The sequence below is a fragment of the Peromyscus leucopus genome, chromosome 1, assembly GCF_004664715.2.
Source record: "Peromyscus leucopus breed LL Stock chromosome 1, UCI_PerLeu_2.1, whole genome shotgun sequence".
Classification (NCBI taxonomy): Eukaryota; Metazoa; Chordata; class Mammalia; order Rodentia; family Cricetidae; genus Peromyscus; species Peromyscus leucopus.
The window spans coordinates 112,157,525-112,182,071 of record NC_051063.1 but is presented as its reverse complement, the minus strand read 5'-3'; the positions used below and the strand labels follow the sequence as shown (position 1 = coordinate 112,182,071).

The 24,547-nt window shown below is 40.3% G+C and overlaps 2 long non-coding RNA genes across 4 annotated transcripts; one reads left to right on the top strand and one right to left on the bottom strand.

The window, feature by feature from the left end:
- Positions 1-11,971: 11,971 nt before the first annotated feature.
- On the bottom strand, positions 11,972-24,465 carry LOC114695941. Of its 3 annotated transcripts, none has more exons than XR_005089611.1 (3): positions 21,794-24,465; positions 15,170-16,205; positions 11,972-12,206 (listed from the first exon to the last, which is right to left on the bottom strand). It is a non-coding gene; the product is annotated as an uncharacterized LOC114695941 (long non-coding RNA). The 3 variants fall into 3 exon arrangements; XR_005089612.1 differs by lacking the exon at positions 11,972-12,206 and having other exon boundaries at positions 14,214-15,345; positions 16,018-16,205; XR_003734937.2 differs by lacking the exon at positions 11,972-12,206 and having other exon boundaries at positions 14,215-15,345; positions 15,449-16,205.
- Positions 19,187-20,118, top strand: LOC114695942. The gene is made up of 2 exons (XR_003734938.2): positions 19,187-19,296; positions 19,488-20,118. It is a non-coding gene; the product is annotated as an uncharacterized LOC114695942 (long non-coding RNA).
- Positions 24,466-24,547: the final 82 nt, after the last annotated feature.

The window sequence follows — 24,547 nt, the reverse complement described above, 5'->3', positions numbered from 1 at the left end:
CTTAGGTTCTGGGGATGTAGCTCAGTAGTGGGGAGCTTCCCCAACATGCACAAGGCCCTGAGTTTGATTTCCAGGACTGCCTCAGGGTATGTGCTTGACTGTTATCTTATCTTACAGATTCTTCTATCTCGCCCTGTTCTTGACCCCTCCATGCTGGAGTGGTGGCTTGGTAGTTGAGTAAATCAAAATACTTAAATGTATTTTTTTTTCCAGTAAGGCTTTATCTGGCTAATTTTATTTCCTAAATTTTTAAAAATTATTTTAAATTTTGTGTGTGTGTGTGTGTGTGTGTGTGTGTGTGTGTGTGTGTGTTATGTTCATGTTTCTCTGGATGCCTGAAGACCAGAAACATCAGATCTACCAGAGCTGGAGTAAAAAGCACCTGTGAGCCGCATGACATGGATGCTGGGAACTGAACTCAGGTCCTCTGTAAGAACAGTATGGACTCTTAACTGCTGAGCCACCTCTTAAGCCCCTGACCACTTTTACATTACCCTATGCTTCTTAATTAGTTTCCTTTGTTTTTATCATTACGATGGCTATTCTTGGTTGTCAACTTGACTACATCTGGAATTAACTAAAAACCAAGCAGCTGGATACTCCTGTGAGGCATTTTTATTTATTGAATAATTGGAAGTGGAAAGACCCACCCTAAATTCAGATCTTTTGAGTAAGAAGATCCATCTTAAATCTGGGTCATACCTTCTAGTGACAGCTTATATAAAGGACATGGAAGAAGGAAGCTTTTGCTTTTTGCCTGCTTGCTCTCAATGGCAAATTAATTCCTTCGCTATCACTAGAGCCTACTTCTTCAGGATTCTTATGTATACTGAAGACCAGCTGACCAGCTGAGACATTCAGCCTTGTGAACTGAACAACTGCTGAATTATTGGACTTGTTGTTGCTAGACAGCCATCAATGGACTAGCTAAACCACTGCCTATATAAGCCACTCTAATAAATCCTCTGTGTGTGTGTGTGTGTGTGTGTGTGTGTGTGTGTGTGTGTGTGTGTGTGTGTGTGATAAGTCTGGTCTTATGCCTCCCTACCCACACCTGGGGACACTTTGCTTGTATTGCCAGCAGGATTATCTTTTGGTGATGTAATCTATCAAAAGCAATGCCTAGCATTTTTTGAGCACATACTAGGCACTGCGCTGAAGCCTTTCCATGTTTTAGTCATTTAGTCTTCCAAGATAGTGCATTATTTCAGTTTCATAGGTAAAGAAGGAGAGGTTTTGTTTGTATGAAATAATTGCCAATTTGTGAGACAAATACTGTAAAACTCATTTTATGTCTTTTATGCCTTCCCTTTTCTGAAGATGTGAAAATTCAATCCCTAAAGAAACTCAATTATTTGGGATAGAAGTTTCACACAGCTCTCCCATGCTTACAAGATCACAAGACATTGTACTTGGCCTAATGGCTACAGTAGAACAGGGCTTTTTTCATAAAACACACTTAAATTTTTTTTTTTTTTTTGAGATAGGGTTTCTCTATGTAGCTCTGACTGTTCTGGAACCCACTCTGTAGATCAGGCTAGACTCAAACTCAGAGATCACCTGCTTCTGCCTCCTGAGTCCTGGAATTAAAGCATGCATCACCACCTCCCAGCCCCCAAATTACTTTTTTAAATGATGTGCCTTGCGTGAGTTGGTACATGTGAGTGCCAGTTCCTCTGTGTACTCTGCAGCTGGAGTTACAGGAAGGTGTGAGCTGGCTGATGTGAGTGCTGAGACCTGAATTAAGGTCCTCTGCAAAGCAGTAAGAACTCTTAACTGCTGAGCTCTCTCTCTCTCCAGCTGTCTAAAACATGTTTTTAAGGGAGAGAATGCACTGACTTTGCTATCAAAAACATAAAAAGCCTATCTTTGGTTCCTGCTCCAGAGATGACTAGGTATTTATCTGCCATTAGCCTTAAAGAACCTACCTTCCTCAAGTATGAGATGGTGATGATTCAATCTCTTTCTCAGTGAGGCTATGCTAAGGATCAAATGGAAATCTGGATAGAAAGAACCTGTCTCCAAATGCTATTTTTCTGTTTGGGAAGCTCTCAGCTACCTGATAGAACAAACAACTCCCCCACCTGACTTCACACAAGAGGTAACACCTGTGAGCTACGCATGCCTGTAGTCCCAACGTTTGGAAGTTGGGGACAGAACATTTGATTCTGAGTCCAGGTGGGTCAGACAGTAACTGTCTGAAAAAGAAGTCACACCACAGTACAGACTGGGCTGGAGGTTAGCAAAGGAGGGGACACACACTCAAGGACTCTGTGGAGTCCCATGACAGAAGGAAGTGTAAGCAGGGAGAACAGCTAATGGTTCATGCATGGGCCACTTCTGCTTCCACACTAATGAACAGAATCAGCAAGGTGACTGGCCTACCTACAGGAGAAGCCAGGTAAGCATCCCTTCTGTGTGCTTAGGAGGAACAGGAAATGTTTTGACTAACTACTCAGCCTCTACCCACTAGTATTATAACCACAGAAGGTTTAGTTGACTGCCACCCAGTCTCATCAAGGAGGAGAGGTGGAGTGCAGAGAAAGGACTTTATTAGCAACAAGGCTGCATGGTGGAGAGGGCAGCCTCTCTCCTTTCAACAACCATCCTTGCCTCCCGGGAGAATCTTTTATGACTTTCCAAGGGAAGATATGTGTGTTCCAGACAGGTGGGCGCCTTAGTTTGCCAAGGTTTTAAGAAGGAGCTGCTTCTGGGCTGTGGGCTGCGTACTTCTTATCTAATTCACAGCAAGTGGGGAGAGGTGCTCTCCACTGGATCTAAAGGAAGCATAAATAAATGATCAAAGTTTCTGTGCTCATTAAGTGACTTGTGTTTGGCTTTTGTTATGGTCAGGATTTCTAGCAAGTGCCCTTCCAGGTGTGACCTTCTCCTATAACTTGAGACTAGGGCATGCTCAGGAAGGTTTGTGTACTCCTAGCCAACTTTAGTGTACAGTTAATCTATAAAAGATAAGACTTCAGGGAGCAGCTACTCCTTATGAGATAGGGTAGGCAGGAGATAGGAGCAACACCTGAGAACTAGGTGGAGGGGGTGATGTGCACATGTTTTTTGTGTCTGAAGTGAAAATAGTTGGTGTTATAACTAGCTCACTGTGGAGTGTAGCACGATAAAATCGAACCCTTGCTCCAAGTGCAAAGATGTTGAGCAAGACTCTTTAAAGCGTCCATTTAATCTTCAACATGCTGTAGGTTGTTTGCCCAAAGTTGCATGGCTAGTAAATAGCAGAATGGGCATTAAGTCTAAGGATATATATATTTTTTTGAAGTATCTGACAAATACAGGTTTTGCTTTTATTAGGACAATCATACTTTTTCGATTTCCTAATAAATCATACTATACCCTTATCATTTGCCACCAATAAAAGAATCTGAACCGGTCATTGTTAAAGGTGTTATTCCTACTATAAAGCTGCAGATGCTGAGGCATAAACCACTGCTCTCTACATGGAGTGTACAAGACAAGCCAGTGTGGTATGGCAGGAATTGTAACTTGTGTCTTTAACAACAACTGAGCTTCTGTTGGCTTGGATTCAGCTTGCATCCTCTGTAGCAGCTTTGCTTTTCTGCTCTTCGCAGCGCTGGCAGTTGAACCCAGAGCATTATGCATGCCAAGCAAGCATTCTGCCACTGAGCTACATTACTAGTGTTTTAAAAAAAGATTTTAATGGTCCTGCAAAGTTGCCCAGATTGGCCTGGAACTTTCTAGCCTCCTGCCTCAGCTTCCTAAATAGTTGGGATTACAAACCTGCTTGACCATCTCAACTGGAATTCTCATTCACTCTTTACATTTGATGTGCAATATGAATGGACGTTTTGGACCAGTGAGATGGCTCATCTGATAATGATCCTTGTTTAGAAGCTCAGTGATTTGAGTGTGAGCCTAGCAACCCACCTGGTGGAAAGAACCAACTCATGAAACTACACACACACACACACACACACACACACACACACACACGTTAAAAATTATAAATGGAGGGTTTTTTTCATCTTTAGCATTTAGTGATATATCTCAATCTAGTAAGAGATTTAGACTTTAAAAAATCTAGCTCTTACCAAATTAAATCTCATAAAATTAACAATCATTTTTAAATGATTGCTTCCCTCAAAAAACTGTATAAATTGAAGATGGTATGTAGAACAAAATATAGCAGAACTGAGAATTCTTTCCTTTTCTTTTCTTTCTTTTTGTTTTTTTAATGTGCATGTGTCTCTGTGTGTGGTTGTCCACAGAGGTCAGAACTAGAGTTACAGTTGTGACCTGCCCAACATGGGACCTAGGAACTCAAAGTGGTTCCTTCAGAAGAGCAACAAGCACTCTTAGCACTGAAGCATCTCTCCATCCCTATCTTTCTTTCTTCCTTCCTTCCTTCCTTTCTTCTCTTTCTTTCTCTTTCCTTCTTTCCCTCTTTCTTTCCTTCCTTCCTTCCTTCCTTCCTTCCTTCCTTCCTTCCTTCCTTCCTTCCTTCTTTCTTTCTTTCTTTCTTTCTTTCTTTCTTTCTTTCTTTCTTTCATTGACTAAAGACTGTTTACTATGTCAGGTGCTATAGTAAGCACTTTCCACTCATTTTTCTTTAATACTCACAACCATGTGAAGGACTAACAAAAATTCTATTTCATCCAGGCAAGGTGGTACATACCTATAATATTAGCACAAACACAGGAGGGTTATTCCAAGTTTAAGCCCAGCTTGTTCGACACAGTACATTCATGCTATACAGCAAGATCCTACCCCAATAAATAAACAAAAATTTAAATGATACATAAGAAAACCAAGTCCTAGTAATTGATCTACAGTTGATGCTGAAGACACTTGGAACACAGGACTTTTTAACTCAGGGACTCACAAACTTGTTGCCTGCTCAGCATTAAAGGTTTAAGTGGCCAACTTTCAGCCCTATGGTTTTCATTGACCACCCCCAAATAAGCCATCACATTTGAATTTAGAGCAAACACTGCCTAGGGCTTTTAAACCAAGAGACTCTAGTGTTACCTCCCCCACAAGACTGTGCTCTCTGAAAAGCAATGTGTACAGCAGTGCCAGGAATTAGAGCCTTTGAAGTATACAGCCATGAAATCAACCTGCCCAGGCGCTGGCCCATCTGCCAGCTCTGAGTCAGCTGGCAGGCAAAAAGGCCAGAGGCTCAGATGTAATCAGTTCCTAAACAGGTCTGACTACACCACCTCCACCTTCCTTAGCCTGCCATATCCTTCCAACCTGATCTTAGCACAAGAATCCTTCTGAGAGGGAAGGCGCCATGTCTCCCAGAGCACAGTGATTCCCCTGAATGCTTCCCTAACTGACTACCAGAATTGACAGCCACACTTACTTTACAAATGATGATTGATGGCAATGCTGTAGGTTTTGAGGATACTGAAGTGGATCATAGATTCTGGAGTCAAATCAGCCAGGGCTCAAAGTCCCAGCTTTCCAATCCTGTTTTGTAAACTGTCTGATAGCTTTACATTTTAGTTTTCTTATTAACAAGTTGGGGGGGGGCAATATTAAGACTCTATTGAGCTGTTTAGAAAGATCAGATGAGAAAAACAAATGAGAAATGCATGAAAGGCCCATGGGACAGTCACTATCCACAGTAAGCATTCAGACGTCAGCTGTGCTTTGTAGACTAGAGAGTGTTAATGAGAGAGCCATTCTTTCCCAAAAGTTGACATGGAAATTAAAAGGCCTTGGCACATATCAAGTGCTCAGAACAGGAATCCATTTGATGAGCAGACTCCCTGTTCCATACTTTGAAAATAGTAAATAACCTGCATTCCTTCCATCATAAACCTACTTGCCCAGCAGGCTTGTGCTCATGAAGAAATGAGCGAATGCTTCTGGAGCTTCAGTAAGCAGATAGCTGCTCTGGTTAAATTATAGTAGATATTCTTGAAGATTCCTTGACAAGAGGAGCACCAATCAGGTATGAGAAAACATGCACAGATTGACCCTCACAACTTTATGGGTTATGCTATATTCAAAGTAGACTACTTGTTTTACATGTCATTTTTGTCACTATGTCACATGTCACTATGAGGCAAGACAATTGTTTTTTGTCATCATTGTTTATCCAAACAAATTTCAAAGGGGCTGACCTAAAGGATTCCAAGTGAATTTCAGAGGGGTGAGGGGTAGCAAACAAGAGTAATCACTTATTACGAAGTCCAAAATATGCTGTCTATGAGAGCAATCCTCATTCCTTTATCTGTAAAACTGCATACTGTGTACTTCAAAGGTTAAAAAAAGGCAATATTAACCATTTGGTTACATCACACATTCATGAGTCTAAACACAAAATGGATGCAATTTCTACTCACAGGAGAAAAACACAGCATGCCTATTTATGAACCATCAGGATGCCTGGTGTATCTTTTCTCAAGTCCACAGAGTATCACTAGGGTGTGGCAACATTTAATAGTATCATGCAGATGAATGGAGCTCCCTCCAGGCTATGTGGATACTCATACATTTCCAGGACTGAGTTTTAACCTGAGTCATGCATCCTCACTACATCCCAGAAGAGCTACAAGCATTTGTACATAGATGTAGTGTCATTAAGAGGAAGAAGGTTGGGGACTTGGAAAATTCCCTCTATATATATGTAGGGAGGGGGCAGGGGTAACATCTTGAACAGATCCAAAACGTTCATAAAATCCTAAAGAGCTTCATGCACCCAAATCATTAAGAACTACAGCCTGAGGAGTTAGGAAGGTGGTGCAGCAGTTGAAAACAGTTGCTGCTCTTACAGAGGACTCTAGTTCTGTTTTGAAACACCAACATAGAGGCTAATAACCATCTGTAATTTCATTCCAGAGGCTCTGATGTCCTCTTCTGACCTCCATGGGCACCAGGCATGCATGTAATATACATACATACACAGAGGCTAAACACTTAGATATGCAACGTTTTAAAATCTTTTTTTTTTTTTTTTTTTTTTTTTTTTTTTTTTTTGAGACAGGGTTTCTTTGTGTAGCTTTGCACCTTTCCTGGAACTCACTTTGTAGACCAGGCTGGCCTCGAACTCACAGAGATCCGCCTGCCTCTGCCTCCCGAGTGCTGGGATTAAAGGTGTCATTTTAAAATCTTGAGGGAGAAAAAGAAATTTAGCTTGGCATCGTGGCACTTGTAATCTCAATATTTGTGAGGCAAGGCCAGAAAGATCAAGAGTTCAAGAACTACCTCAGCTACATAGTGAGCCTGAGGCCAGCCTGAACTACATGAGATCCTGTCTCAAACAAAAGGAAATGCTTAAGAGATCATGGCGTCAAGGGCATAGATCTTAAGTGGGGGGAGTAATGGAATTTCGTGACATGATATAGAATGCGCGTGATATGAATGCAGACAGAAGGCAGAACTATTTTAGGAGAAAGGAAACCAGCCTGAGAGGGAACAGGGAGAATGGAGGTGGGCAGCAAGGGAGAGAAACAAAATAGGACAATCTCAATCTCTCTCTCTCAATCTCTCTCTCTCTCTCTCTCTCTCTCTCTCTCTCTCTCTCTCTCACACACACACACACACACACACACACACACACACACACACGCTGTAGCCTATTATATTCTTAAACTCCTTTAAAAAGTACTATCTTAGAACGCTAGAAAAATCCTGATTCTTTCAACATTGTGCAAAGGCTCACATTGTCTTTGCTCTTAAAGGGGAGGTCAGCAGAAACAAACATTCTGAACAGTTCTAGTGACTTAGCTAGGCCTAGTGACATAGGCTAGTAGTTTTAGCCTCTCAGGAGTCTGAAGCAGTAGGGCTACAAGTTCAAGGTCTGTCTCAGGAGACTTGTGACCGGTGGCCAACTGAGTGAGGTTTTGTCTAAAGATACAAAGTGAAAAGAAACTCAAGGGATTTATAGTATAAGTTTGTTTTGGAAGTTTTGTTGTTTTCAATATAATGTAGGCTGCATTTGTGAAATCTGTTTATCTCAGTGCCAGAAAGAGTGTACCACAGTACCCTAGGGCATAATGACCTTTAATCCCATTACTCACTGAGGCAAAGGCAGGCTGATCCCTTAAACTCAAGGCCAGTCTGGTCTATAGAGCAAGTCCAGGCCAGCCAGGGTTACATAGAGAGAGCATGTCTCAAACAATAATAACATACAAGTACTCCATGTATAAAGTACTTAGCACATGGTAGATCTCAAATGTTAATTATTTTCACATATCAATTTAATCTCACATGCATCCTTCCACCTTCTTCCCTTCTTTAAGGACTTCTTGTAATAATCATTGAAATGAGTCTGTACTGTCAGACTACATTATCCAGGATGGGAGAGGTATGGTGCGATCTCCATGTTGTACACCCATAAACTATGGCAAACTGTAAAAATCCTTAAATAATGTAGGTTAAAAGCCCAACATTCCAGTATATAAAAAGTACTAAATGAATAAAGACTAAAAAATAAAAAAAAAATCAAATCAGAAAAACAGCACCTTCAGAGATGAGGTGAAGACAGGTAGAATGCTGGCAAGCTGTAGGTCCCACAGAACTCCCAGACTCTAGGAGGAGCACTGGCAAGCTGTAGGTCCCACAGAACTCCCAGACTCTAAAAGGAGCACTGAACTCACAGATTCTGGAAATGAGACTGGGGTCAGAGAACTGCACCTACTTAAATTCAACTTAGACCAGTTGTTAAGATCTAACCACATGTAATTTGAAGAGAAGATTATGATAGATTTTCTTTGATCTTATCTACAGATGTCTCTTTAGTTAAATTTAGAAGACAAGCCAGGCTTGGTGGCACATGCCTATAACAGCACATTCGGGAACAGAGGCAGGATTCTGAGCTTGAAACCAACATCATTAAGACCTTGTATCAGAAACAAACCAAACCAAACCAACCCCCCTTTGTTTGTCAAGACAGGGTTCCTCTGTGTAGCCCTGGCTGTCCTGGAACTCATTCTGTATACTAGGCTAGCCTTGAATTCAGAGACCCTGCCCCCCAAGCGCTGGGATTGAAGATGTGCACCACTACCTACAAGCCAGACTGAACCTACTAAAGACATTTAAAAATTGAGACAGGAGGATTATGGTCTCAAAACAAAATCAAACAAACACAATAAAGAAGTTACTGGCAGAGTCAACACTAGAATATGGGTCTGTACAGATGTAGAGGCTACTCTTCTTCAGGACTCATCTTTTTCATTCCTCATCTGAGAATCTGGGGATCTAATATTACTCAAAACACAATACATAAACACATAGTTATCTCCATGCACACTATCCAATGGTCAGGCCCTATTATCTTCCCAAATCTCTTGACTCCATTCTATATCTAACAGATTCTGACCCAACACATACATCCTTTGCCTCTCTTGAATCCTTTATTTCCCTAAAGCTTAAATTATGAAGTTGCTGATGAGTAGCAATAAAGTGGTGTGCCCTTTCCTTATCTGTATGCCCATAGAAGCCATTGTCCAACTCCAAAAGATGTATTTTTAAAATAAGAAATAATGTCAGGCGTGGTGGCACACACCTTGAATCCTAACACTCAAATGGCAGAGGTATGCCAATCTCTGTGAGTTTGAGTCCAGCCTGGTCTCATAGTGAGCTCCAGAGCACCTCCAGCTATATAGGGAGACCCTATCTCAAAATAAATATATAAATAAAAAACAAAACAAAAATCACAGTCCAGTGGACTGAGGTACTGTGGTTTCCAGACACGGTCATGTTGAGTTTGCTGAAGACTGCTGTCCTAGTGGGATTGGCTGTGTAGGATATTCCACACAAAAAGCTAACAATGTTGCAAAGATTCTTAATGTTCTTAAGCAGTTCCCTAAAAATGCAGCTTATGGAAAACACACAAAATAGCAATAAGTTGGATACAGTCAAAGTAGAAACAGATGTTAAAAAATTGTAAGACATGCTTCAAGGTGGTCAAGCAGAAGAGTTGATGCTTCAGGCCAAAAATGAACTAAGTCTGACAAAAAACCAAAAACCCAAAACCAAAAATGGTGAAGTGGAAGAGACGCCTGCCAACCCATGGGAATTGTCAAATAGATCATTGATCTAATGTCTGATAGTTGATGGGAAACTGGTGTAATGAAATGCTACGTTAAAAAGATAAAAATAGAGCTGGGCAGTGATGGCACACACCTTTAATCCTAGCACTTGGGAGGCAGAGGCAGGCGGTTCTGAGTTCCAGGCCAGCCTGGGTTACAGAGGGAGTTCTACAAAAGGCTTCAAAGCTACACAGAGAAACGTAGTCACAAAAACAAAAACAAAACAACCAACCCCCCCCCCCAAAAAAAACCCAACAAAAATAAAAATAATGGATAAACATACATGGACCGTTCAAACATGGCTTTTTGAAAAACTGACTTTAACTATAAAAATTATGAGGTGACACGAGACTGCTGTGGGGGTGAAGCTGCTCCGGAACTTGAGTGTAGTGTTTTCATAACTGTTGCTTGTGAAAATTTACAGAACCATATAGCAAGAGGGTAAAACCTAATGTCAATTTAAAAACTAAGATTAAACAAACAAAAAACAGAAAAAGGAGCTCCATAGTCCATCAGTGCTCCTCATTTTGTTCAAGGACAGGCGCAGTGCAGCACTACTCTGTGTAACTTTGCAGTGGTAGAGATTTCATCACTGATGGGAGATATCTTTGAAAATTTTCCTTTTTACTTCCCTGGTAGCAGAAAATCTATTGAAGATTAAAGTTTGCATTAATAAGGGAATGGACAAATTAGTAGCAAGAGCTAGGAAAGACAGATGGGAATTAAGATAAATTTAACAGTAGAGAGGTCAGAGCTTCAGGCTCCCAAGCAAGCAACAAAAACAGAACCAAATAAAGAAAAAGTGATTGGCTTAGAAGACTGTAGGTTATACTCCTAACATCCTGCATGGAAGCTTATCTTGAGTTTATTATCCTCAACTTCCTACTGATAGTGCTGTCACGTCACCTGACTTCTTTAGTCCTTAAGGCTTTTTATATAACCTAGGCCAGCATGCATTTGGTTTGATATTGATGATCACACAGAATAAAATTAATAGTTCTACCATTGACAGTATAGTACTTACACAACTTTCTTTTGGCCTGCAGATCTATTTTTTATCTCTTTTTAAGGCTGTTTAGTTCTCATGGGATATCTGTTTATATTGTCTCCAGAATCTCTATCTTTGTATTATCTGACACCTAGTGGATACCCAATGAATATTTCCTGAAGAAACAGAAAACGTATTTTGAGCCCAAAAGGGAATGTGAAATGGTTTAGTCCCCAATTTTAAAGGAAATTTACAACTTAGTGATACATTTTATTGCAAAGCTTAAAAAAAAAAAAAAAAAAAGAGCAGAATCTCAGGCTAGCCTCTGAGTTCACTAAATAGGCGTGGAAGACCTTGAACTTCTGATCCTCCTGCCTTTGCCTCCTGAGTGATGGAATTACAGGTATGCCTGTTTATTGCAGTGGTGGGACCAAATACAGGGCTTTGTGCATACTAGGCAAACACTACCAACTGAGCTACAGCCTCAACTCCTCAATACAGTTTCGTTCACAAATGTAAGTGGACAAGTAAGAGGCAAAGATTATGTAGAATTTGATCACAGAACCGCCTACTTACACAATTAGTTGAGCTTTAATGCTAGAATGTGTAAAGGTAGATCCTTCAATATCCTTTCTATTGCTGGGGCTTTGATAGAAAACCTTATTAGATAATAGGAACATAGATCGGGACTGGGCATGGTGGCACATGCTTTAATTCCAGCACTCGGGAAGCAGAAGCAGGCAGATCTCTGAGAATAAAAGGCCAGTCAGTGGATGTAGCCATTTGAAGATCAAACCCAGAGCCTTGGACAAGCATAGTATCATTACACTATTCCTCCGGACCTCATTAAAAATTTTAAAAATTAGCCAGTGGTGGCGCAAGCCTTTAATCCCAGCACTCGGGAGGCAGAGGAAGGCGGATCTCTGTGAGTTCAAGGCCAGCCTAGGCTACAGAGTGAGTTCCAGGAAAAGCTCCAAAGCTACACAGAGAAACCCACCCCCCCAAAAAAAATTTAAAAGTTAATTTGGAGCTAGGAAGTTAAGAGAACACGTTACTCTTGCGTACCACCATTTAGTTCCCAGCACTCACCTGGGGGCTTACAACCATCCAGAACTCCAGTTCCAGAGAATCTAACAACCTCTTATGACCTCTGTTGCCACCAGGATCACAAGGCACTCAGTTTTAGAAATCTAAAAACCAATTAAACTCAGTTCAGGGCATAACTCCTTTTTATTCACTCATTCTAGAGATATTTTGCAGGCATATCTTTAGAGGATATACTTGATACTGTATTGTTTTTTTAGGGTCATGGCATTCAATAGATAATGACATAAACTTTAACAATGCCTATTTAAATTTTTTTTTACAATGCTGTGACAAGCTTTTATTTATTTATTTGTTTTGTTTTTCAAGACAGGGCTTCTCTGTGTAGCTTTGCACCTTTCCTGGAACTCACTTTGGAGACCAGGCTGGCCTTGAACTCAGAGATCAGCCTGCCTCTCCCTCCCAGTGCTGGGATTAAAGGTGTGCACCACCACGCCCAGCGCCTTTTTTTTTTTTTTTTAAATTATATATACAGTGTTGTCTCCAGAAATTCTCTGCAGGCCAGAAGAGGGCACCAGATCTCATTACAGATGGTCATGAGTCACCATGTGGTTGCTGGGAATTGAACTCAGAACCTTTGGAAGAGCAAGCAGTGCTTTTAACCTCTGAGCCATTTCTCCAGCTCTTCCCCGCCCCCATTTAAAATTTTATTTATGCCTGAGTGTATGTGCACCACATGCATGCAGATGCTCATGAAGGACAGGGCATCAGATCCCCTGGAACTGTAGTTACAGGCAGTTATGTGGCATTGGATACAGGCACTGGGACTTTTGCAAGAGCACGTGCTCATGACTGATCTGCCATCTCTCCAATCCCTCATACATCCTACCCCTAAATACACAGGCTGTCCTACTTGTCCTTGTTGCAAGGTTCTGTTATATTGGGAATCAGGGACTGAGTTTCCAATCCAGACCAAAGGATTTCATTAGGAAATCTACAGTATTTCCTGATCTCAAAAACCTCTAGTACAAAATTTTTACAAAAATTATAAAATGTGACAAGCCAAATATTACAAAACTAAGGGACATATCAGTTTTGTAATTTAACAACATATGAATTAAACAATCACACCATAACTGTGTTCATGCCAAACAGAAGGAAAGGGCATATTCACGTACCAACACTATCTGGCTGCTAAGTGCAGCTTGCTAGTGTGTGAACAAGTCATGCTGCAGTGAAAGAGGGTCTAGAAATTTGAACTGTTCTGCTATTGTAATTAATTTGGAGAGGGTATTATACTTTTTTCTTTTCGAGACAGGGTTTCTCTGTGTAGTTTTGGTGCCTGTCCTGGATCTTGCTCTGTAGACAAGTCAGAGATCTGCCTGGCTCTGGATTAAAGGTGTGTGCCCACCACTGCCCAGTTGGTATTATACATTTTGAAGGCAACTTTTCTACCTCTATTAGTTTCAGATTAGTAGACTACAATTTACTGGTCAAGTGATAAAAGTATACATTTGTTCCTAGATATCTTAAAAAAAAAAAAAAAAAAAAAAAAAAAGCCGGCCGGGTGGTGGTGGTGCACACCTGTAATACCAGCACTCGGGAGGCAGAGGCAGGTGGATCTGTGAGTTTGAGGCCAGCCTGCTCTACAGAGATAGTCCAGGACAGGCTCCAAAGCTACAGAGAAACCTTGTCTCAAAAAACAAAACAAAACGTCTACATAGCTCTGGCTGTCTTGGGATTCTCTATGTAGACCAACCAGGCCTTGAATTCAGAGATCCACCCACTTCTGCCTCCCAGATGCTGGAATTAAAGGCACACACCACCACACCTGGCTTCTAATTATTTTTAGAACAGGGTATGGTAGCCTGTAATCCCAGTTCCTACAAGGCTGAAACAAGAGGATTTTAAATTATAGGCTAATCTGGGAAACTTTTGAGTCCTGTCTCAAAAGACTGGGTGGGAGCAGGCTCAGGGGGGAAAAAAGTAGGATCATATGGACTCAATGAATGAACTAAAGTTAAAAAAAAAAAAAAGTAGCTCTCAAGAAGCTGGAGAGATGGCCCAGTGGTTAAGAACGCTGCAGGCGGGCGGTGGTGGCACACGCCTTTAATCCCAGCACTAGGGAGGCAGAGGCAGGTGGATCTCTGTGAGTTTGAGGCCAGCCTGGGCTACCCAGTGAGTTCCAGGACAGGCTCCAAAGCTACAGAGAAACCCTGTCTCGAAAAAAAAAACAACAAACAACGCTGCTCTAGCAGTGGGCAGGAGTTTGGGTTCCAGCACGCAAGTTAGGTATCTCATAGTACCTTAACTTCCAGGGAGAGCTTTGGCCTCCTCCAACATCAGCACTTACACACATATCCTCCAGCCTACATACACATAAAATGTAAACGCTCATTAAAAAAAAATTACTAGAATTCAGGGGCAAACGGATTGGATCGCCAAGTTTGAGGCCAACCTGGGCTACAATGTAAAACCGTGTCTCAAAGTCATTATTTTGAGATTGTGACTTATCCACTGTATTTACTGTACCATATGACCCAAGTAGGTAACTGCTCTGAAAGGGAAATAATTGGTCACATGTCCTTTCTTCTATGTGCTTAGGATCAGTATCAATGCAGCATTCAAGTTCTTGGAGTGAGCCACCATGTGGTTGTTGGGAATTGAACTCAAGAGCAGCCAGTGTTCTTAACCTCTAAGCCATCTCTCCAGCCCAAGCTCTTGGAGTTTACAGTAACAGTGTCCATGTGTGCACTACAATGTGCTCACCGGCCTGAGCACTGGGCATTATAGATATACATGTTTTTGTCACTAAGGACCACTCACAGCAAATTGTATCAGTACTGACAGGGTCAGGCTTTAGTGTCAGGTACTCACTTTGTTTTTGAGACAGCATTTCTCTGTGTAACAGCCCTGGCTGTCCTGGAACTAGCTCTGTAGACGAGGCTGGTCTCAAGCTCACTGAGATCTGCTTGCCTCTGCCTCCCAAGTGCTGGGATTAAAGTCATGCATGACCATTGCCTGGCTTGGTACTTATTTTCAGTCGAAAATCAGACACTGATCTAGGGCTACCTTTGTGGATCAGAGGGGCTTGGGAATCATTCTTCACCTTTATTATTTTTCTTGTCCAAAGAATGTTTCTGCCTAAATTGCTTTTCCTTCAGGACAAGCATATGAAAACATATTTGTGTATGGAGGGATTAAGAACTGTTGAATTGTGAGGTATAAGCACAAGCTCCAAAAATTTTGCAACTATTTTTCTTGGAGTAGAGTTGGATGATTACACTGTGAAGGCAAAATAGAGAAAATTATTGCAGCATAAATATTTATATACATTTAAAAGTCTTTAAAATGTATGCAGTTGTAAGCTAGGAATGGTGGCACATACCTTTAATCCCAGCAACCAGGATTTATTTTCTGAGACATGGGTTTGGTATCTATAAGTTAGCTCTAAGCCCCCAACTTCCCAAGTCCTGCTGTTTATGAAACCATGCAGATGGTATGCCTTTTGTCACCAGGTCTGTTTGACAATTGTTGCTGCACCTCTTTGGGTTATATGCAGAGAGTGGAAATACTCAAGAATGCAATTTTCTTTTTGTGTCCTCCTGATTGAGTAGTGGACTTTAGGTTGAACCAATCAGTTGTATTCTCACCTCCTTTCCTTGTTAACAGATACTGCCAGGCAGACTTGTTTTTAATTGTTAGTGTATAATGTATATGTGCGTGAGTTCAGGTTGGCAGACACATGGTCAGAGGACAACTTTCATGAGGTCCTTGTACAGTGGGTTCTGGGATTCAAACTCAGGTTTACCTGCTCAGTTACCTGCATGGCCTGGATTTGAGCTTAAATTTCAAAACTATGGTAATTCCTGTATCAAGTACTGAAAATCATAGCTAAATATGTCAATATTTGTTTTCTGTTGAGAATATAACCTTAGGATGCTAAGATATTCTTACATTAGAAACAACTCCGAGCTTATTTACTGAGCAGAGTATTGCCATGTACTGTCTCCATGATGCTCCTTGAATTGAATATACTCTAATATTGCTCTTCTTTCTCCGTGTTTTTGGCAAGCTTGTAGTATGCATGTACCAGGTCCACTAGATACAGCCACGCCCACATGTTCCAGACACCTGTATTGGATCTGTAAGAAATGAATGGGTGAGTTTAATATCAAGGTTTCATCATGAACAATTCCTTAAATTCATGCATCTAATTTTTTTTTCCTTTTTTACTATGTGCTTGTATGTCTGTGCATTATTTATGCCTGATGCCCAGAGTCTAAAAGAAAGAATCAGATCCCCTGAACAAGACTTAGAGCCCACAGCGAGTCACCATGTGGGTGCAGGGAATTTAATCTGGGTTCTATGGAAGAGCAGCCGTTGCTTTTTACTACTGAGTCATCTCTTCAGCCTCTTAAGTTAATTTTATAAGCATTTTGAATTATTTGGGATCAGGGACAAATTTTCTGTGCTGAGATTTTATTTATTTTTGAGATAAGGCCTATATAGCTCAGGCTGGTGTCTGTCTTACTACCCGAACCTTTGAATGCAAGGTACCACTATATTTGGCTTAATTGGCCTTGGATACAGTAATGAGAATAGTTACTAGAATTAAGTTATATTATTTACATGTATGAAATCAATGAATATAAGGTATGCTATTAAAAATCTTAACAAAGGTTTTAAATCAAGGGCTTTTGGACAGTGACTCAAAACTTGTTACTACTTTCAGCGACTTCTATTAATCAGAATCTGGCAGAAGAGGAAAGAATATGATCAAAATGTACTGAATTCTCAAATAAATAAAAACATTACTAAATGTATAGACTTCACATGTATCGTTTGTCTGGTAAATTTCAGTGCATGGCTTTTTATCTGCTTAAAAGTCCTGGCTTTCCTGGAATTCAATTTTATAGATTAGGGTGGCCTCCAACAGGTATCTGCCTGCCTCTACCTCCCCATTGCTGGGATTAAAGGCATGCGAGTACACCTTGCTTATTTGCATTTTTTTTCTTTTTTGGTTTTTCAAGACAGGGTTTCTCTGTGTAGCTTTGCACCTTTCCTGGAACTCACTCTGTAGCCCAGGCTGGCCTCGAGATCCGCCTGGCTCTGCCTCCCTTGTGTTGGGATTAAAGGCATGTGCCACCACCACCCGGCTATTTGCACTTTTTATTAAGAAACTTAATGTAAACAAATTATAGTATTAGCAGTAATCATGACTATCCCAACTGAAGTGATATTTCCTTATAACACTGCTTCAGGTAGCTTGAAATGTCTGCTGGACACTGGCTGAGGCATTGCTAGGTATCATGGAGCTAATAAAACATGTTATTTCTCTGTAAAGATTAATTTTTTAGTTATTTGATTACTTTCTTCCTAATTCAAATGCACTGTAGTTTATGCATGTAAACAGTCTTGATTTTGAAGAGCTCTATAGACTGCAGCAGACTGAATTAGAAGCTAGGCCTACAATCAAAATTTTCAAAGTTCAACTCTAGCCTGCGATATTCAGTCAGTGACTCAAAAAGTAGAAAGAGTGCTATTTATACATATAGCTTAGTGGTAGTACTTGCTTGCACTCACAAAGCTGTAGTGGCAATACAAGTGTCTGGGAGGGAAAGGAGAAAACTCAAGTGAACTAGGATAACCTATACTAAGAAGTCTGACTTTGGTGTTATTACATTGGTGTTTTCTGTTGTTTTTTGAGAAAGGATCTCATCATGTAGCCCTGTTTGCTGGGCTTGAACTCAGGGGGATATGACTGCCTCTGCCTCCCTATTACTGGACTTAATATTGTGCTGAATACATTTTTAAAGGACTGATTCAAACCTCATTCCTCTAGATTGCCATATAGTCAGTACAGAAATGAAGAGTCTAGACATTAAGATATCTCCCCCCCCCCCCACTTAGGACTGTGGAGTTCCTGTATACAGCCATTCTTTAAGCAGGCCATCCCACCTGCACAACTTTAGGTATCTGCACATCATTTCCCCGAATGGGTTTACTTATATTACTCAGACGCTCTCCTTATTTTAATCTTTGATGGAACTTTTGGTTAAGTGTAAATTGTCTATTATGTAGGATATCACTAAATGAAGTACTGACTACAGTCAAAACCAAAGGAACATGGATTTGTAACTTAAGATACAGAAAATCTACCTTAATGCTTAAAAAGTATTAAGTAAATTTTAGCATTTAGTAATTCCTAGTGCAAGTTATTTTTGCCTCAGTTCATGTCCTAAGCACCACACAATACTGCCCTTTGAATATTAAGCATTTTCATGTATTTCCTTAATTCTTTGGAAAAATCAATGAAGTAGGCATATAACTTTTGTATGAGTAAAAGCTGAGAATGAATAAGCTAACGTCATATGGAACTGAGACTCATCTTTCTATTGCTAACACCTACTAAATGACAAAGCCAACTTTCTGCTGATAGACGATTATAGGTAATATACTTAACCACCATGATGTACAATAGTAGAAACGGTTTGACAAACTTTAGTTTGACCTCAAAGAGCATACACATTTTAATATCTCCAGTGTTACCAGAAGAATTATTTCCCACCTGTCAAATACTTTTTAAGCCAATTTTAACAGAGCTCTAAAAATTTACTTCCCTCAACTATGATAGTCAACAGGGGCTTATTTCTGTGCCAGGCTTGGTGGTGCACGCCTTTAGCACCAGAACAAGGGAGGTAGAGGCAAGAGGATCTGAGTCTAAGGCTCATAGTGAGTTCCAGGACAGCCAAGGATGTACAAAGAACCTGTCTCAAAACAAAAGAACTTATTTCTACTTAGGTTATTTGAAATTTATCCTAGACCACTGCACAGATATTAGTTACCACAATTAGCTTAGCAGAAAAAAATGGTTCCAAGATGGATCTCTGTGAGTTGGAGGCTAGCCTGGTTTATGTAGTTCCAGGACAGCCCACAGCTACAGAGATTCTGTTTCTGAAAAATGAAAGGGGTGATGGTGGGTGACAAGTGGCTCTTTGAATCTTGGTGTCCAGATTCAAAGCAAGTTACATTTATTAATGTGTCTCCCTCATTTCCAGTGGCTGAAGTATTAGATTGGTAGACTCAGTCTTATAATTGCCAGGAACAGAAAGTAGTCTGAATATAAAATCCTAGACGAGCTTTGCAACTTTTTTTTTGTTGTTCAAAATGTATTAATTAACAGCACAGTAATTTAACCTGCAGCCATATTGTCTTTCCTTAGAAATATCCCAGGTTAGCCGGGCAGTGGTGGCGCACGCCTTTAATCCCAGCACTCGGGAGGCAGAGGCAGGCGGATTTCTGTGAGTTCGAGGCCAGCCTGGGCTACCAAGTGAGTTCCAGGAAAGGCGCAAAGCTACACAGAGAAACCCTGTCTCGAAAAACCAAAAAAAAAAAAAAAAAAAAAAAAAAAAGAAATATCCCAGGTTATACCCATACCAGAATATATACATCTCATGAGATTAAATGGACCTACATTTAAACAAACTGGATGAACTATAGTGCCAGGACATTGTAATACCTCTGATGCTTTTAAGTATTTCATTTTATGTAACTCTTAGTGTTTTTTTTATTTTTTCGTTTGTATTTATCCTTCCAGTTAAATCTCTAGGGAAAAAAAAAAAACCCGCTAAGCAATGGGATGAGAATGACTTCAGGCAATGTAAAGTTTAATTCCTAACTGTTAGAAATGAATGTAAGACATTTGCAGAGGCTTATGCTGCCTGTCAATTGCTTTTCTCCTTTTGCATCTTTCCTGTTCACACAATCACACACTACCCACATTAAGTAAACTAATAAATTCAATCATTATGGATTTCTCCTATCAGTGACAGACATTCATAAAGGTAGCTGGGCAGAGACCAGCCCCATTCACTGTACATTTAATACTTTCTCCAATAGTGGTTATCAGGATTACAATTGGAGTTGGTGTGCATTAATGATATACCCATGAAGAGCAAATACCACCGTTTAGAATGAAATTACTCAATAGTAAGGTTCATGGCCACTATTTATGTCTTTTTTTTTTTTTTTTTTTGAGTAGCATCAAAAAATGCACAAAACACAAGTTTGGTTATATAATCAGTCAAGAACTGAAAATGGCAATTATGAAAATAAAAAGAATTCACGCAAAAAAGAAAAAGAATTCAACAAAATTTTGTCTGTGATTTGACAGGAATTTACCATGTAACTCACGATGGCTTGGAATTCCCTAGGCAGTATAGGCTGGGCTCCAAGTCAGTTTCCCCATTTCTACCTCCAGGGTCCTAGGATTACAGGTTAGTGCCATCAGGCCCCATGGCCAAACCATTAAGCATTATGCAGGAAAATGATTGCAGAAGTATTTCAGAGATCGTCTCCTTGGCTGGTTTTCTCAGCTGAGTGGGAGCTCAATGTCCTCAGATTCCTTTAGGAAGTAGGTGACCACTGTGCAATGAATTAGGATGGGACTTTATCTTCTAAGAGAGGGATTAAATAAGTTGTGAGATAGAGAAGGTTCAGTGGCACTTGCTATTTTTGCAGATCAGGGTCAGTTCCCATCACTCACATGGTGGCTCAGAACCATCTATTTCTCTAGTTCCAAGGGAAATATGATGCCTTCTGACCTCTATGGGCAGCAAGCACATACATGAAAGCAAAACATCCATACATATAAACCTTTAAAAATAAATAGGTTGTTGCTTCTAACATCTTTAAAGAAACCCTTTTAATTCTGCCAGTCCCTCCCATTATTTATTTATTTATTTTGGTTTTTCAAGACAGGGTTTCTCTGTGTAGCGTTGCGCCTTTCCTGGAACTCGCTTTGGAGACTAGGCTGGCCTCGAACTCACAGAGATCCACCTGGCTCTGCCTCCCGAGTGCTGGAATTAAAGGCGTGCGCCACCACTGCCCGGCCATTATTTATTTTTTTCAGATTCAAACCTCTTATCTTTATTTGGCATGCACTTTTATCTATTCCACGATTCATTCCTTAAACCATGAAATCTGGTGACTTTTTACTATATTGTTAATTCAGTTTATATGAAAAATAACAAATTTAGTAAGCCTTCATGGAAAAACAATGCCTTCTGGGGAAAAAATGTTCAGAAACCAACTCAAAAGCAGCAAAAAATAGGAAAAAAAAGCAGAATTTTAGAAAGGCACACAAACATGAACATTGAAAATGAAATAGCCTCATTAGACTAAAATTAATACCCAGTATAATCATACAGAAAAAGCAATCATTGTAAACAGTGCATCACCCTCAATGACTTCTCAACTCTGACAGTGTTGCATCATATAATTGTCACTTACCTATTCCACAATAGTGTTTCCAGTAAAACCCACGAATTACATACAAGGAACATGCTGTTTACTTGCAGTATTTCAACTGTAATTGAAGCACTGTATGTCAACTTTACTCATAATAATAAGCTTTGTATATTACCTCTTTAGAGAAAGATCCGAATCTTTCCACAATTATTTCCTCATACTTACAAGTGCATGGTTTTGTATAGTTTTCTTGTATAAATGTGTTGATGGCTGGAACTCTGAGCAAACTAAAACTCATTGGACTATACCCTTTAAATAGGTGAACTGCATATGTGAATTTCATTTCAATAAAGCCGTTTATAAAAAAAGATACAATTCAAGAGGAATACTCTTTACACCAAGTTCCCGCAGATAGCATCTCAAAAGCCTATGAACACATACCTACTTACATAATTGGATACAGTTGAGCAACTCTGCATACCTAAATTTCCTGAAATGGTTATGTTCACCAACAAGGTTTATCAGCATATCTTCTTGCAAAGACATGTTCTATGTGTCCCTTTAATTGTCCAAACCTGTTAAAATCTGAGAAATAAGATGGTAAAAGAGAAAAAAGGTGGTAGATGCTTTTCTAGGTAAAATAATTTGAAGTCATTTAGACTTTTATTTATTTAAGTTTAGAGGCAAGGTTTCTCTGTGTAGCCCGGCCATCCTGGAATTTCGTCTCTAGACCAGGCTGGCCTTGAGCTGCCTCCTGTGCTGGGATTAAGGTGTGTGCCACTACTGCCTAGCTAGACTTTAAATTTGACCCTGAGACATTTGCTGCATTTACCTTAAGCCAGATAGTAAATCCTGAAGCAAAATCTATGTCAAACTGTTACAAATACCACAGCTATGGTACTAACCTGAGACTTTCGTTTCCTAACTATTGTCAATTAAAGTTAAGAATGTCTAAAATATGAGAAATAAGTTTTCTTATTATCTGGAATGAATTAAAAGATTGTTACAAACAAACAAACAAAAAACAAACCCACAGTAGCCAAATCCAAATGGTATGTCCATCTGTGTCCACTTAGGGAAATGTACACTATGGGAAACATTTTCCTTAAAAAAGAGGAGGTCTGAAAATACATTTTTCCCCTGGTAAAATGTTTTCCTTTTCTTGCCTTATGTTTCTAAAGAACATGAAAAATTTTTTTCCTATTCAAGACTTAACTTGTACAGTCTTTCTAAAATATACCAATTATTTTTTACCACACATTTATGGTTGAGTATCCATTATATTTAAGGCTAAAACACTTCAAAGCACTCAATAACATGACAAATTATAGAATCCATTATATTATATTGGTCCCATTTTTCACACTATTTCTAAACAATCTGTTATTTTTCTTTCAATAAATCAGTCTTCCACAGTAACTCAAACTAAGATTATTGCTCATATAAATGTCTTATAAAGATTCATTAGCCTAAACCCTACAGTTAAACCTAAGGGCAGAAAGGAAATGGTAAGCACTTTGTTTCCTTTCTAGTACTTACCATCATTCCAGGCAGAAGAACAGCAATATTTCTGATGCTTTTAGATGGTTGAATTTATGCAAGAATGGCTTTTGCCACTCTCCTGGCTTCTTTTCACAACGTAAGATGAATCTTGGAAAGCTTTTTTTAACTGCCATCATCTGCATACACCTTTGACTGTTCCCACTGTGTTTTGGCAATTTAAAAACCAATGTGCTTAGTGTTTTGAAAGGAAGATATATTTACCCGTTGAATTTTATTAACTTCTAAGAGAGGCATAGCGTGTATTTTCACTGAAGCAAACAAACCGGTGCTGGGCATCCAACCAGAGCCTTGAGTATGCTAGGTGAATCCTCACCACCGAGCTACATCTCCTGTGCAGAACTCAGTTTTCAAATTTAAATGCAAAAGAGAATAAACAACACAAGTTATGCTTATCAGCATTTTTAACTCTTCATAGACCCTAGGTAGGAAGCAAAATTTCCCATCTTTCCATAGTGAACTTCAGAATCTGAAAAACAAACACACAGTACTGCTTTAGTTATGCAACTGAGGGAAACAGATAATTTGAGATGCTGAACAAATAAAAGGACTCAGAAGTTCTTGAAGTAATCATACATTTGAAATATGCCAAAGAAGACACTGAATGCACTTTAATTGGTTGGGTACCAAAGTGGGTAATGGAAGGGGTTGGTTAATGCATTAACTAAGGTTATCTGCATTAAGATGTCACAACGAAATAATTGTTTTGCATTATTTTGTTAATATATACTAACAAAGGAAGAAAGGGTAAGTTGGTGATGCATGGTTACCAACTCTGAGTATCCGAAGTATTTTAGCATAGTTCATTCAGCATTTATCCTGAGTAAGATTGCTCACTTGCAGTCCCTTTTTAATGTCTTTTACTTTCGCTGGTGGGTAAGAAAGATTAGGTACTAACTTCTTTTGGTAGCTCCTTGACTTTCTTATTTTCGGGAACAAAGATACAACCCTTCACGCTCAGTTATCTACCAATGATTTCTTTGAGGCCCTTTGCAAATTATTATGGGGGGAGGGGGGAGAGGGAGGAAGGGAGGGGGGGGAGAGAGAGGGACAGAGGGAGGGGGAGAGAGAAGGACGCGCGCGCGCGCGGTGGGTGGGGGAGGTCAGACACCTGAGGAAGAGGGCATGAGGGATAGAGGGGAAAAATGACAACACGACAAAAAAATTAACCTAGGTTTAGCCCCACTCACCGGGTGCAAGCCGGCTTCTTGTCCAACCTGGCGCGAGGCCCGCCGTCCCCGGCCCCCGGAACACAACAAAGACACCTTCTGCCCAGATTGTCCCGCTAGGAACAATCTAAGGTTTCCTTCGCGCCCAGAAGTGAAGCGACTTCCTGGGTCCCCGGGTAAAAAGCTGAGGGAAAGGCGTGAGGCCCTGTGCAACTCACGCCGACTCGCGAGGCCATCGCCGGTCCCACGGCCCTGCCCATCCCCAGTGTAGTCTCCGTCCAGTCCCAGTCAGTGCTCTAGGTTATCAACCCCTACATCCTCTGACTCACCATTCTCACCACGCCACTTCTCAGCTTCACGAGCGCCGAAGCCTCGGCCCGCAGCAGCTCCTGAGCTTCAACATGGCGGCTGGTCCGGTCTCTCTCTGGGCACTCCGACCGGAGCATCCTGGGCATTGTAGTTCTAGCTGTAGCCTCTGTGTCCCTCACGGACTTCAGAGGACTACA